Source organism: Thamnophis sirtalis, unplaced genomic scaffold (assembly GCF_051295495.1).
Source record: "Thamnophis sirtalis isolate CommonGarterSnake01/CBP01778 unplaced genomic scaffold, rThaSir2_p1.2 scaffold_12, whole genome shotgun sequence".
Lineage (NCBI taxonomy): Eukaryota > Metazoa > Chordata > Lepidosauria > Squamata > Natricidae > Thamnophis > Thamnophis sirtalis.
This window is the reverse complement of record NW_028261392.1, coordinates 12,844,330-12,857,274: the sequence shown is the minus strand read 5'-3', so window position 1 is coordinate 12,857,274 and position 12,945 is coordinate 12,844,330.

Below are 12,945 nucleotides of genomic sequence, written 5' to 3'. Positions count from 1 at the left end.
AAGCAAGGGAAACGAGGGATTCTTAATAAAGCATTGAAACTTTGATGGAATGCTCAATATGAGATCCCCTTTGAATGCAGGATGTTGCAGTTCGCCATGGAAGTTACTAGCGCAATCAGGACACAGTCCAGACAATGGCTTTGCCCAGGGGTGAAATACTTCTGGTTCTGACTGGTTCATTAGAACTGGTAGCAAAATATGCTAAGGATTGTCCGAACCGGTAGTAAAAAAAAAAAAAAGCTTTAAAAAGTGAAAAAAAGGTTCTGTGATACTCAGCTGTGCGATTGTCAGAATCTTTTTTTTTTTCCACTTCTTAAAGCATTTTTTTTACTATCAGTTCTGGCAAATATGTAGTGCAAATAGCCTGGGAACCAAACCAGTAGTAAAGTTGGCAGTGTATACAACACACACAAACACACACACACACACACACAAACACACACACACAAATACATACATACACACAAACACACACACACACACACAAACACACACACACACACACACACACACAAAGACACACCATATATTTTGGAGTATAAGATGCACCCTTTTCCCTCAAAAAAGAGGATGAAAATCTGGGTGTGTCTTATACATTGAATGCAGCATTTTTTTCCTCCTGAGACCCCGCCCACTTTGCAAAAATGGCCCTGCATAGCCTTTAGGAGGTTTCCAGAGTGCTCCTGGGAGCTGGGGAGGGGAAAAATGAGTGAAAATGGGCCATTTTTGTGCCCAGCAGCCCCCAGAAGGACTCTATAAGCCTCCTAAAGGCTATGTATGTCCCCCCTTTTTTTTTGACAAAAACGGGCCCATTTTCATGAAAAACAGGCCATTTTTGGGAGGTCTGCAGAGTGCAAAAACTTTTTTTTAAAATTTGCCTCTTCAAAATCTTGGTGCGTCTTATACTCCAGTGTGTCTTATACTCTGAAAAATACGGTGTATTTGTGTGTGTGTGTATAAATTTAGAATTTTTTTTTTTTTTTAGAATTTAGAATAAATAAATTCATTATGTCTGTCTAATGTTTTACAATCATGAAAAGGAGAAGGACCATTGATTAAGATATTGTCTTTTTCTCATTGAATAGAATCTTGTATAGAGAAGGCCTTTTGAAACCAGTATAATTTATATCTTATAAGCCCGAATCCCACTGATTTGAATCTGTATGTTTTGAGAATGACTTAAGAATACATTCAGTCCATAATGCAAGGACTTGGAAATGGATGGCCCCATTAGACAGAGATAAGCAAGCACATCTTTCCTGAATATATTCACAACTCAGGGCTGCAATCAAGACAAGATTAGAAAAAAAAATATGTTCTTTGTGGGAAAGAGATTGATGGTTGGTACAATCCTTCACCATGTCTAAATGGGATCATCAAGTTCAACAGATGGGAAATCTAAACATGAAGAACTAGTGGCAAATCGGTAGATGGCGTTGACTTAATGAACTTAGCCAAAGCCTTAGAATATTGGACTACACAGAATTATTCACTATATTCGAGTGGGACTTTTTTCTACTTTAAGACAGGCTCAGTGGCTAAGATGCTAAGTTTGTCGATCAGAAAGGTCGGCAGTTCAGCGGTTCGAATCCCTAGCGCTACATAACAGAGTGAGCTTCCGTAACTTCTCCCAGCTTCTGCCAACCTAGCAGTTCGAAAGCATGTAAAAATGCAAGTAGAAAAATGGGAATCACCTTTGGTGGGAAGGTAACAGTGTTCCATGTGCCTTTGGCATTTAGTCAGTATCCTTCCTCTGGAGTTGGGAGGGAATGGAGATTTTGCAGTATCCCTCCCCTGGAGTGGGGACGGAATGGAGATTTTACAGTATCCTTCCCCTGGAGTGGGGAGGGAATGGAGATTTTGCAGTATCCTTCCCCTGGAGTGGGGAGGGAATGGAGATTTTGCAGTATCCCTCCCCTGGATTGGGGACGGAATGGAGATTTTACAGTATCCTTCCCCTGGAGTGGGGAGGGAATGGAGATTTTGCAGTATCCTTCCCCTGGAGTGGGGAGGGAATGGAGATTTTACAGTATCCTTCCCTGGAGTGGGGAGGGAATGGAGATTTTGCAGTATCCTTCGCCTGGAGTGGGGAGGGAATGGAGATTTTGCAGTATCCTTCCCCTGGACTGGGGAGGGAATGGAAATTTTACAGTATCCTTCCCCTGGAGTGCGGAGGGAATGGAGATTTTGCAGTATCCTTCCCCTGGAGTGGGGAGGGAATGGAGATTTTACAGTATCCTTCCCCTGGAGTGGGGAGGGAATGGAGATTTTGCAGTATCCTTCCCCTGGAGTGGGGAGGGAATGGAGATTTTGCAGTATCCTTCCCCTGGAGTGGGGAGGGAATGGAGATTTTACAGTATCCTTCCCCTGGAGTGGGGAGGGAATGGAAATTTTACAGTATCCTTCCCCTGGAGTGGGGAGGGAATGGAGATTTTGTAGTATCCTTCCCCTGGAGTGGGGAGGGAATGGAGATTTTACAGTATCCTTCCCCTGGAGTGGGGAGGGAATGGAGATTTTGCAGTATCCTTCCCCTGGAGTGGGGAGGGAATGGAGATTTTACAGTATCCTTCCCTGGAGTGGGGAGGGAATGGAGATTTTGCAGTATCCTTCGCCTGGAGTGGGGAGGGAATGGAGATTTTGCAGTATCCTTCCCCTGGACTGGGGAGGGAATGGAAATTTTACAGTATCCTTCCCCTGGAGTGGGGAGGGAATGGAGATTTTGCAGTATCCTTCCCCTGGAGTGGGGAGGGAATGGAGATTTTACAGTATCCTTCCTCTGGAGTGGGGAAGGAATGGAGATTTTACAGTATCCTTCCTCTGGAGTGGGGAAGGAATGGAGATTTTACAGTATCCTTCCCCTGGAGTGGGGAGGGAATGTGGATTTTGCATAACCTTCCCCTGGAGTGGGGAGGGAATGAGGATTTTGCAGTTATCTTCCCCTGGAGTGGGGAAAGAATGGGAGATTTTACAGTATCCTTCCCCTGGAGTGGGGAGGGAATTGAGATTTTACAGTATCCTTCCCCTGGAGTGGGGAGGGAATGGAGATTCAGTATCCTTCCTCTGGAGTGGGGAGGGAATGGAGATTTTACAGTATCCTTCCCCTGCCATGCCCACCAAGCCATACGCAAAGAACCGGTAGTAAAAAAATTTTTTTGAATCCCAACCACTGGTATAAAGGCTTTCCACCAAAGCTTTCGGCCTCTTTTGATGCGGTGTCTCATTGCAGAACCCAAATCAAGCCACCCTCAGACTTCTGGCAGCTTTAACCCTGAGAAATGCAGACAGTTCTAACAAAGGTAGACCTGCTGGAGGCCCACAGAGAAAGATGAAGCTTTTTAAGTCAAAGGTACCTGAAGCCTTGCCTTGGACTTATGTCTACCCAGATGGGGTTGCCATGGCAACCCCTCACAGTTCTTCCAGCAGGGAGCGTGGGGGGGGGGGAGGAAGGCCAGGTATGCAAGACATTTCTCCTGTGTATTCTAGGAACCGGGCGGCAACGCGCAACCACATCTTTCTCAATAACCCTGGAAACTTTATCCTTTCTCCCTCCTCGGTGCATTCCATCTTCCTCCGTACAAAATTGCCGTGTAAATAATTGAACACATTTAAATATATTCAGTTTTCTTCCCGGTTCAAAGAGCTGCACTTTCAGGATCCTGAACACGGGAAGATATGATCCTTCGCTGGCGCACTTACTAAATTTCATTATTACCAACGGAAGCAGCCGTGGCACAACGACAAACACAGTGTTAATCTTTCGGGTGTGACCATTTTGTTGCAATTCTGCATACACACACAGACACACACAGACACAAGCGCACGCACACACACATACACACATTATGTAGCATCACACTGTACAGTATATTTTAATCCACTGCAAATGAAAGTAAAATAGAGGGCAAAACTGATTTTGGAATACAGTAAAAGCCCCTCTGTGGAGCTGCCCTTCTATCTCACTGTTTACAGCCACTGGAAGAGTCATTTCCTCAGTCTTTCACTAAATATATGGAATAAAAACGATATCTAAATATTAAATCAGTTAAATGAGGGAAGGTATTGGCTCTGATCAGAGGGGCATCATGTTAATATCTTCTGAACAGAGTTGGAAGGGGACCTCACAGGTCATCTAGTCCACCCCCTCAGCAGGAAACTCTGTACTACTTCAGACAAGTGGCTGCCTAATCTCTTCTTTAAAACCTCTCACAAGGGAGCAACCATGACTTCTGAAGGCAAGTCATTCCGCTGATTAATCGTTCTATCACACAATTTCTCCTCAGTTCTAGGTTGCTTCTCTCCTTGATTAGTGTCCACCCATTGCTTCTTGTCTTGTCCTCAGGTGCCTTGGAGAATAGCTTGACCCCCCCTCTTCTTTGTGGCAACCCCTGAGATTTTGGAACACTGCTATCATGTCATTCAGAGGTGGGTTGCTCCTGGTTTGGCACAGTTCGGCCGAACCAGTAGTGGCAGGGGCGGGAGGCTCCGCCCACCTGCCCGGATGCTTCTGTGCATGCGCAGATGTATTCTCCGCGCGTGAGCATGCGCAAGAATGAGCAAACCAGTAGTAAACCGATTAGCAAGCCACCACTGATGTCATCCCACTCTTAATGCAAGAATGAGGCCCCAAGTCTCGTAGGAATGAGACATGGAGCAATTGTTCAGTGTGTCTCATGGGGGCAATTCTCCAACAGTCTAAAGCAGTGATGGCAAACCTTTTAGGCATCGAATGCTCAAACTGCATGTAAATGTGCATGCCCAATTTTTTTATTATTATAAAGTTTTTTATTTTTTTCATTTTCATAACATGTCATATTGTATTATTAAATGCTGACATCAATTCACCTTACCATCAACTCCCCAAAACAACTGGCTCTTCTGCTTTCCATACACCATATTTGTACCTTATTCACAGGTGTGGGTTCCGGCCAGTTCTAACCTCTACTATAGAAGAGGTTCCACAAATCTACAGTGCTGTTTAGAACCGGTTCCAGCTCCCTCCCCCCGCCCGTCTGCACATCATCAAGATGAAGAGCGAGAGGAGGAATTCTGGGAGTTGAAGTCCACAAGTCTTAAAGCTGTCAAGTTTGAACAGCCCTGGGTTTTTTTTCTAAAGGGTTAGGGGTGCGAGGGTCTTGTAACTTGACAGCTTTAAGACTTGCACACTTCAATGCCAGAGTTCCTGAGCCAACATGAGTGGAGGAGGAATTCTGGGAGTTGAAGTCCACAAGTCTTAAAGCTGTCAAGTTTGAACACCCCTGGGGTTTTTTTCCTAAAGGGTTAGGGGTGCAAGGGTCTTGTAACTTGATAGCTTTAAGACTTGCGTGCTTCAAATGCCAGAGATTCTGAGCCAACATTTTGGTTGCTAAGCAAGAGTGTTGTTAAGTGAGTTTCAGCACATTTTACAAGTTGGCCACGCCCACCTGGTCACATGGCTGGCATGCCACTACCACCTGGTCACATGACTGGCAAGCCACTCCCACCTGGTCATAGGGCTGGCAAGCCACTCCCATAAAGCAGGCCACACTTACAGAAGAGGTTCTAAAAATTTTGAAACCCACCACTGCTTATTCATCACTTCTCTCTCTTTCCTCCCCCTCCCTACTTTCCTTTCTTCCCTCTGTCATCCTTCTCTTCTCTACTTCCCTTTCCTCTCTCCTTCTCCTCTCTCCCCTTTCCACTCCTCCTTTCTCTCCTCCTCTTCCCCCAGCCCTGCCCTCTCTCTTATCCCTTTCTTATTCCCTTACCTCTCTCCTCTGCTTCACACTCTTCATCTCATTTACTTGGTACATTTCAGCTTCTGAGTGAGCTCCATTTTATGTTGATGGTGTTTATAATTCCTTTTCCGTATACATATTTAATTTTGACATGTATTCTCCTCCTTTAAAAAAAAACAGAACAAAAAAGTATACATATATAGTCTTTGTGCTTTTAAAAGTGCATGCCCAAATTGAAAGGGGTGCCTGCATGTGTGAATGTGTACATGGACAGAGAAGTGTAAATGCACGCATGCACAGACATGCACACGTACATGCACGGATATACACGCATGCACAGCAGAGACCTGAAGACCGGCTAGCTGGCGGGAGGCGAGGCAACCCAACACTGGCAGCGCGGCAAGAGGTAAGATCTTTTTCTTTCATGAGCTGCTGTTTTGTCGTTTGCAAGGAAACAGAAGCTGACGGAAGAAATGCCATGGAGATCTGACCTGGGACGATGGCCCGCGTGCCAGCAGAGAGGGCTCTGTGTGCCATCAGAGGTCTAAAGGAAGAGCTGAATTCGGAATGGTGCAATGGTTAGTTACCAAGACTTTGGCAGCTCCAGATTAGATGTACAGATGCCATGCAGAGAGCTCTGCCTTAAAGGGCAGCTATGGAAATGCCATTATTTCTGGGTAGGAAATTGCATTCTATTCTTTCCATTCCTAATTTCTTTTCTATTCTATTCTTTCCATTCCTAATTTCTTTTCTATTCTATTCTTTCAATTCCTAATTTCTTTTCTATTCTATTCCATTCTATTCTTTCCATTCCTGATTTCTATTCTATTCTTTCCATTCCTAATTTCTATTCTATTCTTTCCATTCTATTCTTTTCATTTCTAATTTCTATTCTATTCTTTCCATTCCTAATTTCTTTTCTTTTCTTTTCTATTCCATTCTATTCTTTCCATTCCTAATTTCTATTCTATTCTATTCCATTCTTTCCATTCCTAATTTCTATTCCATTCTATTCTTTCCATTTCTAATTTCTATTCTATTCTATTCTTTCCATTCCTAATTTCTTTTCTTTTCTATTCCATTCTATTCTTTCCATTCCTAATTTCTATTCCATTCTTTCCATTCCCAATATCTATTCCATTCTATTCTTTCCATTCCTAATTTCTATTCTATTTTATTCTTTCCATTCCTAATTTCTTTTCTATTCTATTCTATTCCATTCTATTCTTTCCATTTCTAATTTCTATTCTATTCTATTCTTTCCATTCCTAATTTCTTTTCTTTTCTATTCTATTCTATTCCATTCTATTCTTTCCATTTCTAATTTCTATTCTATTCTATTCTTTCCATTCCTAATTTCTTTTCCATTCCATTCCATTCTATTCTATTCTTTCCATTCCTTATTTCTATTCTATTCTATTCTATTCTATTCTATTCTATTCTATTCTATTCCATTCCATTCCATTCCATTCTTTCCATTCCTCCTCCAATCACTGGGAAAGTTTTAAACATGGTGATGAGTTGTTCTTTTGTTTGGCAAAAACATTCCTATAATTGCATAATGTGTAAAAAAAAAGCTTGTAAAAGGAAAAGTGCGCAGCCTTGAATTCTATTTTCCTGCTTGAGGTCATAATTGTTGACTTGCTTCCTTTTGTGTGTGTGTGTGGTTTTTTTTTAGTGACTTCTGTAGTTCCTTTAAAAAAAAACACACATCCTGTTCCTGCGCTGCTCTAATTAAATGGAATTATTGTTGTTAGTATTATTATAATTCCCTTGCAATAAACTCCTGTTTACCCTACCTTTTAAGTTTCTACGCAGAGATGTAAAATATGTTTCCGTGAGTCAATAGTGGTATCATAAATATTCCATCATGGGATATTAATGAAAGAAACTGCCAAATTACCCATTGTGCTAACATAGCAGAAGGCCCATAAAAACAGCGATAAATCAGATGATCTTTGCAGCCGATATCTATTCTTCAACACATAAAAATGTGGCCTTCGTGAGATATATGGCTTGAGGTTCCTGAGGCCTCCTGGTTTGGTGTCATGTATAATGAAAATGGTCAGGTTAATGCCCTTATCAAGTACTAGGCTCCTTCATTTATACATCAGCTACTTATGCCTTGAAGACACTGTAGAAATAGTGCAGATTATAAGTGTACATCTCTTAGAGACAGAATAACAGAATTGGAGGGGACCTTGGAGGCCTTCTAGTCCAACCCCTTGCTCAAGTAGGAGACTCTATACCATTTCAGACAAGTGGTTGTCTAGTCTCTTCTTAAAAGCCTCCAGTGATGGAGCACCCACAACTTCGGAAGGCAAGCCATTCCACTTTCAATTAACCATTGTTAATTGAAATTCAGAAATTTATCCTTGGTTCTAGACTGCTTTTCTCCTTGATTAATTTTCAACCATTGTTTCTGGTCCAGTGGTGGGTTTCAAAAATTGTTCGAACCTACTCTGTGGGTGTGGCCTCCTTTGTGGCAGTGGCTTGCCGCCCATGTGACCGGATGGGAGTGGCTTGCAGCCCATGTGACCGGATAGGAAGATGCCGACGACACTTGTCAGAATCACCTTAAATTACCTCACACACAGCACTGGCATGCATAAGAATATGATGTAAACTTGTTTTTTAAAAAGCATCCTTGGTTTGCATTAAAACAACTTCAACACACGCAATGTTCCGATTGCACCACAAACGCAGTAGTCATCCTTACCTTTCACAGAGGCACTGAGTTTTATAAATATGAGCATGATAATGTAGAATAATCATATCCAAGGACCAGTGGTGGGTTTCAAAAATTTTTGGAACCTCTTCTGTAGGTGTGGCCTGCTTTCCGGGTCCACTGGTGGAACCTCTTCTAATCGGTTCGGTAGATTTGACGAACCGGTTCTACCGAATAGGTGCGAACTGGTAGGAACCCACCTCTGTTCTGGTCTTACCTTCTGGTGCTCGTGAGTTAAGGTAATAGGCTTGTCAACTGGAAAGCCAACAGCCAAGGTTTGAGACCCAAGTACCAAATGATGGAGTGAGCTCCCATTATTTACCCCAGCTCCTGCCAACCTAAACAGTGTGAAAGCATGCAAATGTGAGTAGAAAAATAGGTACCATCTTGGTGGGAATCAGAGATGGGTTCCTACCAGTTCGGACCAGTTCATTCGAGTAGGTAGTAACTCGGCTGGACACGCACTTGAACCAGTTCTATGCTCGGGGCCACCATCTTGATTTTCTGCAGAACAATCTTTATTGGAAAAATGTATTTTTTTTCCTTTTCCAATGTTGTGTACATGCACAGACCCTTTTGAGGCATGCAAATTTTTTCGCGCCTGAACTGGTAGTAATGCCAGCAGGAACCCACCCCTGGTGGGAATGTTATCTTGAGGGCTACATGATGATGATGTCTCTCAGAGAATGTAAGGCTGTTGGCTGAGAATCGGGGATGAACACATTTATGGTGACAATAAATTGTTCCGCCGATGTACACATTTGACGTACCTTCAAATTAAGCACAGAATGCTTAGAAATTATGATTAAAAGAATAAACATTAATATTTATGACATCAATAGTACATCAAATTATCAATTGCTTGGAATTTACTTTTAAACGGCCAGAGGTTTCCATTACTGCCCAGAGCTGTCAATATTGTAGAAACTCAATATGCCAGAAAAGAATGTTTTTTTAAATGCTGTGGAAATATTTGATTGAGAGAAGATATAGTTCAGGATTTGGACATGGCTATTATGTGGGTGGCTTAAAGATTCGATATCCAGAATGTAAGACACTATAATTATAGTTTTGTTCTTACACCCAGAATTATCTTTGAGGAGATAACTTTCCTCCCCAAATGTGCTACTTCTATAATGCCCATAATATGACAGTTAACTAGGTACACATTTGGTTTAAACATTTTACTCAAAAAAATCCTCATCAGTAAATCTTCAGTGTATAGAAGGTCAAAAGATGCCTTCTTAGATCATCTACTGTCCAATATTCTTTTGAAAGATTTAGTTGAAGAAATGGGAGGAATCAGATGTGTAGTCATCCCAAAACTATGCAGGGTAGTTAATATCTTAGATGAAAATTATATTAAAAACAAGGACATTTTGATAAAGGTAAAGTTTACCCTCGCACATATGTGCTAGTTGTTCCCGACACTAAGGGACAGTGCCCATCTCTGTTTCAAAGCCGAAGAGCCAGCACTGTCCGAAGACGTCTCCATGGTCATGTAGCTGGAATGACTAAATGTCGAAGGTACACGGAACGCTGTTGCCTTCCCACCAAAGGTGGTTCCTATTTTTCTACTTGCATTTTTACGTGCTTTCGAACTGCTAGGTTGGCAGAAGCTGGGACAAGTAATGGGAGCTCATTCCATTCTGTGGGCGCTAGAGATTCGAACCACTGACCTTTCTGATCAACGAGCTCAGTGTCTTAGCCACTAAGCCACTGTGTCCCTAGACATTTAGATAGAAACAAATAAAACGTTAGACGCATAGACCATCTCCTTATTAATATCTTCAAGGATCTTCATGGCTTTATTCAGGAAGGGAGACCCCCTATAGAGAAACAGGGAGAGGGAGAAGGAGGGAGAGAAAGGAAGAGGGGGAGGGGGAGGGAGAGTGGGGAGGGAGGAAGAAGGAGGGAGGGAGATCCCTATAGAGAACCAGGGAGAGAGGGGGGAGGGAGAGGGAGAGGGGGAGGGAGGAAGAGGGAGGGAGATCCCTATAGAGAAACAGGGAGAGAGAGAGGGAGAGAGAGAGAAGGAGGGAGAGAGAGGGGGGTGGGAGAGGGGGGAGGGAGGAAGAGGGAGGGAGAAAGAGCAGGAGGGAGGGACGGAGAGAGAGAGAGAAGGAGGGAGAGAGGGAGAGAGGGTGGGAGGGAGAGGGGGAGGGAGGAAGAGGGAGAAAGAGTGGGAGGGAGGAGGGAGAGGGAGGGAGAAGGAGGGAGAGAGAGGGAGAGAGGGGGGAGGGAGAGGGGGGAGGGAGGAAGAGGCGTGAGATGGAGGGAGGAGGGAGAGGGGAGGGCTGTTGTGCTTCCCTCCCAATAATTTGGCTGTCATTCCAACACTCAGGCTGGGGGGTCAAATTTTATACCCCTCAGACAGGGTCCGTAACTTAGGAGTCCTCTTGGATTCTCCCAGCAGGCCTGGGGATAGGTTTCCAATTTACCCGCCCGAGTGTTGACTGTTGAATGCATGTTGTGGTTTTACCATTTTATTTTTGGTCACTTATTGTTTGTCCCTTGTTGCTGCACACCCTTCCCTTATGATTGTAAGCCGCCCTGAGTCCCCTCAGGGAGAAGGGCGGCCTATAAGTCTTAATAAAATGACTCAAAAAAAAATGAGAGGGAGGGAGAGAGAGAAGGGGGAGAGAGAGGGAGATGGGGGAGGAAGGAAGAGGGGGGAGAGGGAGGGAGGGAGAGAGAGAAGGGGAGAGAGAGGGAAAGAGAGGGGGAGGGAGAGGGGGAGGGAGAGGGGGAGGGAGGAAAAGGGAGGGAGGGAGGGAGAGAGGAGGGAAGAGGGAGGGAGGGAAAGAGGGAGAATGATAAAATGACAGAATAATAGAGTTGCAAGGTACTTTGGAATTCTTCTACTCCAGCTCCCTACTCAAGCAAGAAACTATGCCATTTCAGGCAAATGACTTTCCACTCTCTTTTTAAAAGCTTCCAGTGTTTGAGTATCCACAACCTCTGGTGACAAGTCATTCCTCTGATTCATTGTTCTCACAGACAGGAAATTTCTCCTCAGTTCTAGCTTGCTTCTCTTCTTGAAACAGAAGGAAGGAGGGAAAGACTAGTTTGGTAGTGCAACCAATGACAAGTGAGCACTCTTTTTCTGAACGCCTTCTGACAGATGCTAGAGAAGAGAATACATGCAGTTTAGACTCCATCAGTGGCCTTCTTGGTGGTCTCTGAAGTCACTAATTTCATAACCCATTTAGGTTATGCACTCATTCACAGGATGTTATCTAGTTTGGCAAATGAACAAGCCAGCTCTGACAGCACCAGGGAGCTTCTGCAGAGAACGCCTTGATTAATAGCATTACTCTGAGTAAGGGGTGGACCTGGAGGACTGAAGAAGCTCTGCAACTGTTCGAACAACTCTGTGATTATACCTGAAACCCTTTGCTTAAGGCAGCCTTCCTAACAGCTAGCGCCCATCCATCATTGTTCAGCAGATGGAGCGGTTGGATGCTCTAGGACAGGATTGTCAAACTTGATTTCATTGAGGGCCACATTAGCATTGTGTTTGGCTGGGGGTGGACATGGCCACAGTGGGCATAGCCAGCTCAATGTCACCCATGTTTGTTTTGTTTGTTTTGTTTTATTGAGCTTGTATGCCGCCCACTCCCGAAGGACTCCGGGCGGCTTACAATAAAACAAGGGAGGGGGATAATACACAAGACAACATATTAAAATATACAACAGTCACATGTATATTGTGGGGCACCTGTAATGGCCCGAGCACTCTGGCAGTGAAAACAGGCTCCCGAGCTCAGTTTTCAGCTTTGACTGCCTCCTGCAACCCTCCGTTCTGACCTAGGCTTCCTAATACAGTAAAAACCACATACTTAGTCCCAAAAACCCTCTTTTTATTTCAAAGGCTGTGAATTGTGTTCATTCACAGCTTGTAATGAGTCCCAAACAGTTTGTAAAGAGTCCGACAGTAGTCTTCCAAAGTCTGACCAAGAGCCGAGGTGGCGCAGTGGTTAAATGCAGCACTGCAGGCTACTGCTAGATCAGCAGTTCAGCGGTTCAAATCTCACCGGCTCAGGGTTGACTCAGCCTTCCATCCTTCCGAGGTGGGTAAAATGAGGACCCAGATTGTTGGGGGCAATATGCTGACTCTGTAAACCGCTTAGAGAGGACTGAAAGCCCTATGAAGCGGTATATAAGTCTACTGCTATTGCTATTGCTTTCAGGATAAGGCTGATAAGCACCCACCTTTATCTTCCTTGAAACTCTGCCAAAGACCTAATTGGCGATTAGCTTGCAAGGACACATGGAGCAAAGAGTCAAAAGGGAGCTTCAGAATTTAAACCAACCAGCATGAACAAAGTTGCTTCCTGCAAAGGATCACGTGCCTTTGCTCCTCCTTTATATCGTATGGGAGGGGCCAATCATCTCCAAGCCTTACTCCTGAGTTGTCCCTTTTGTCATAACAGTTCTTGCCTTCTGGAAGCTCTGCGCATGTGCGGACTGGGAACAGGCTCCCCCTGTTCCTCTGCCTCA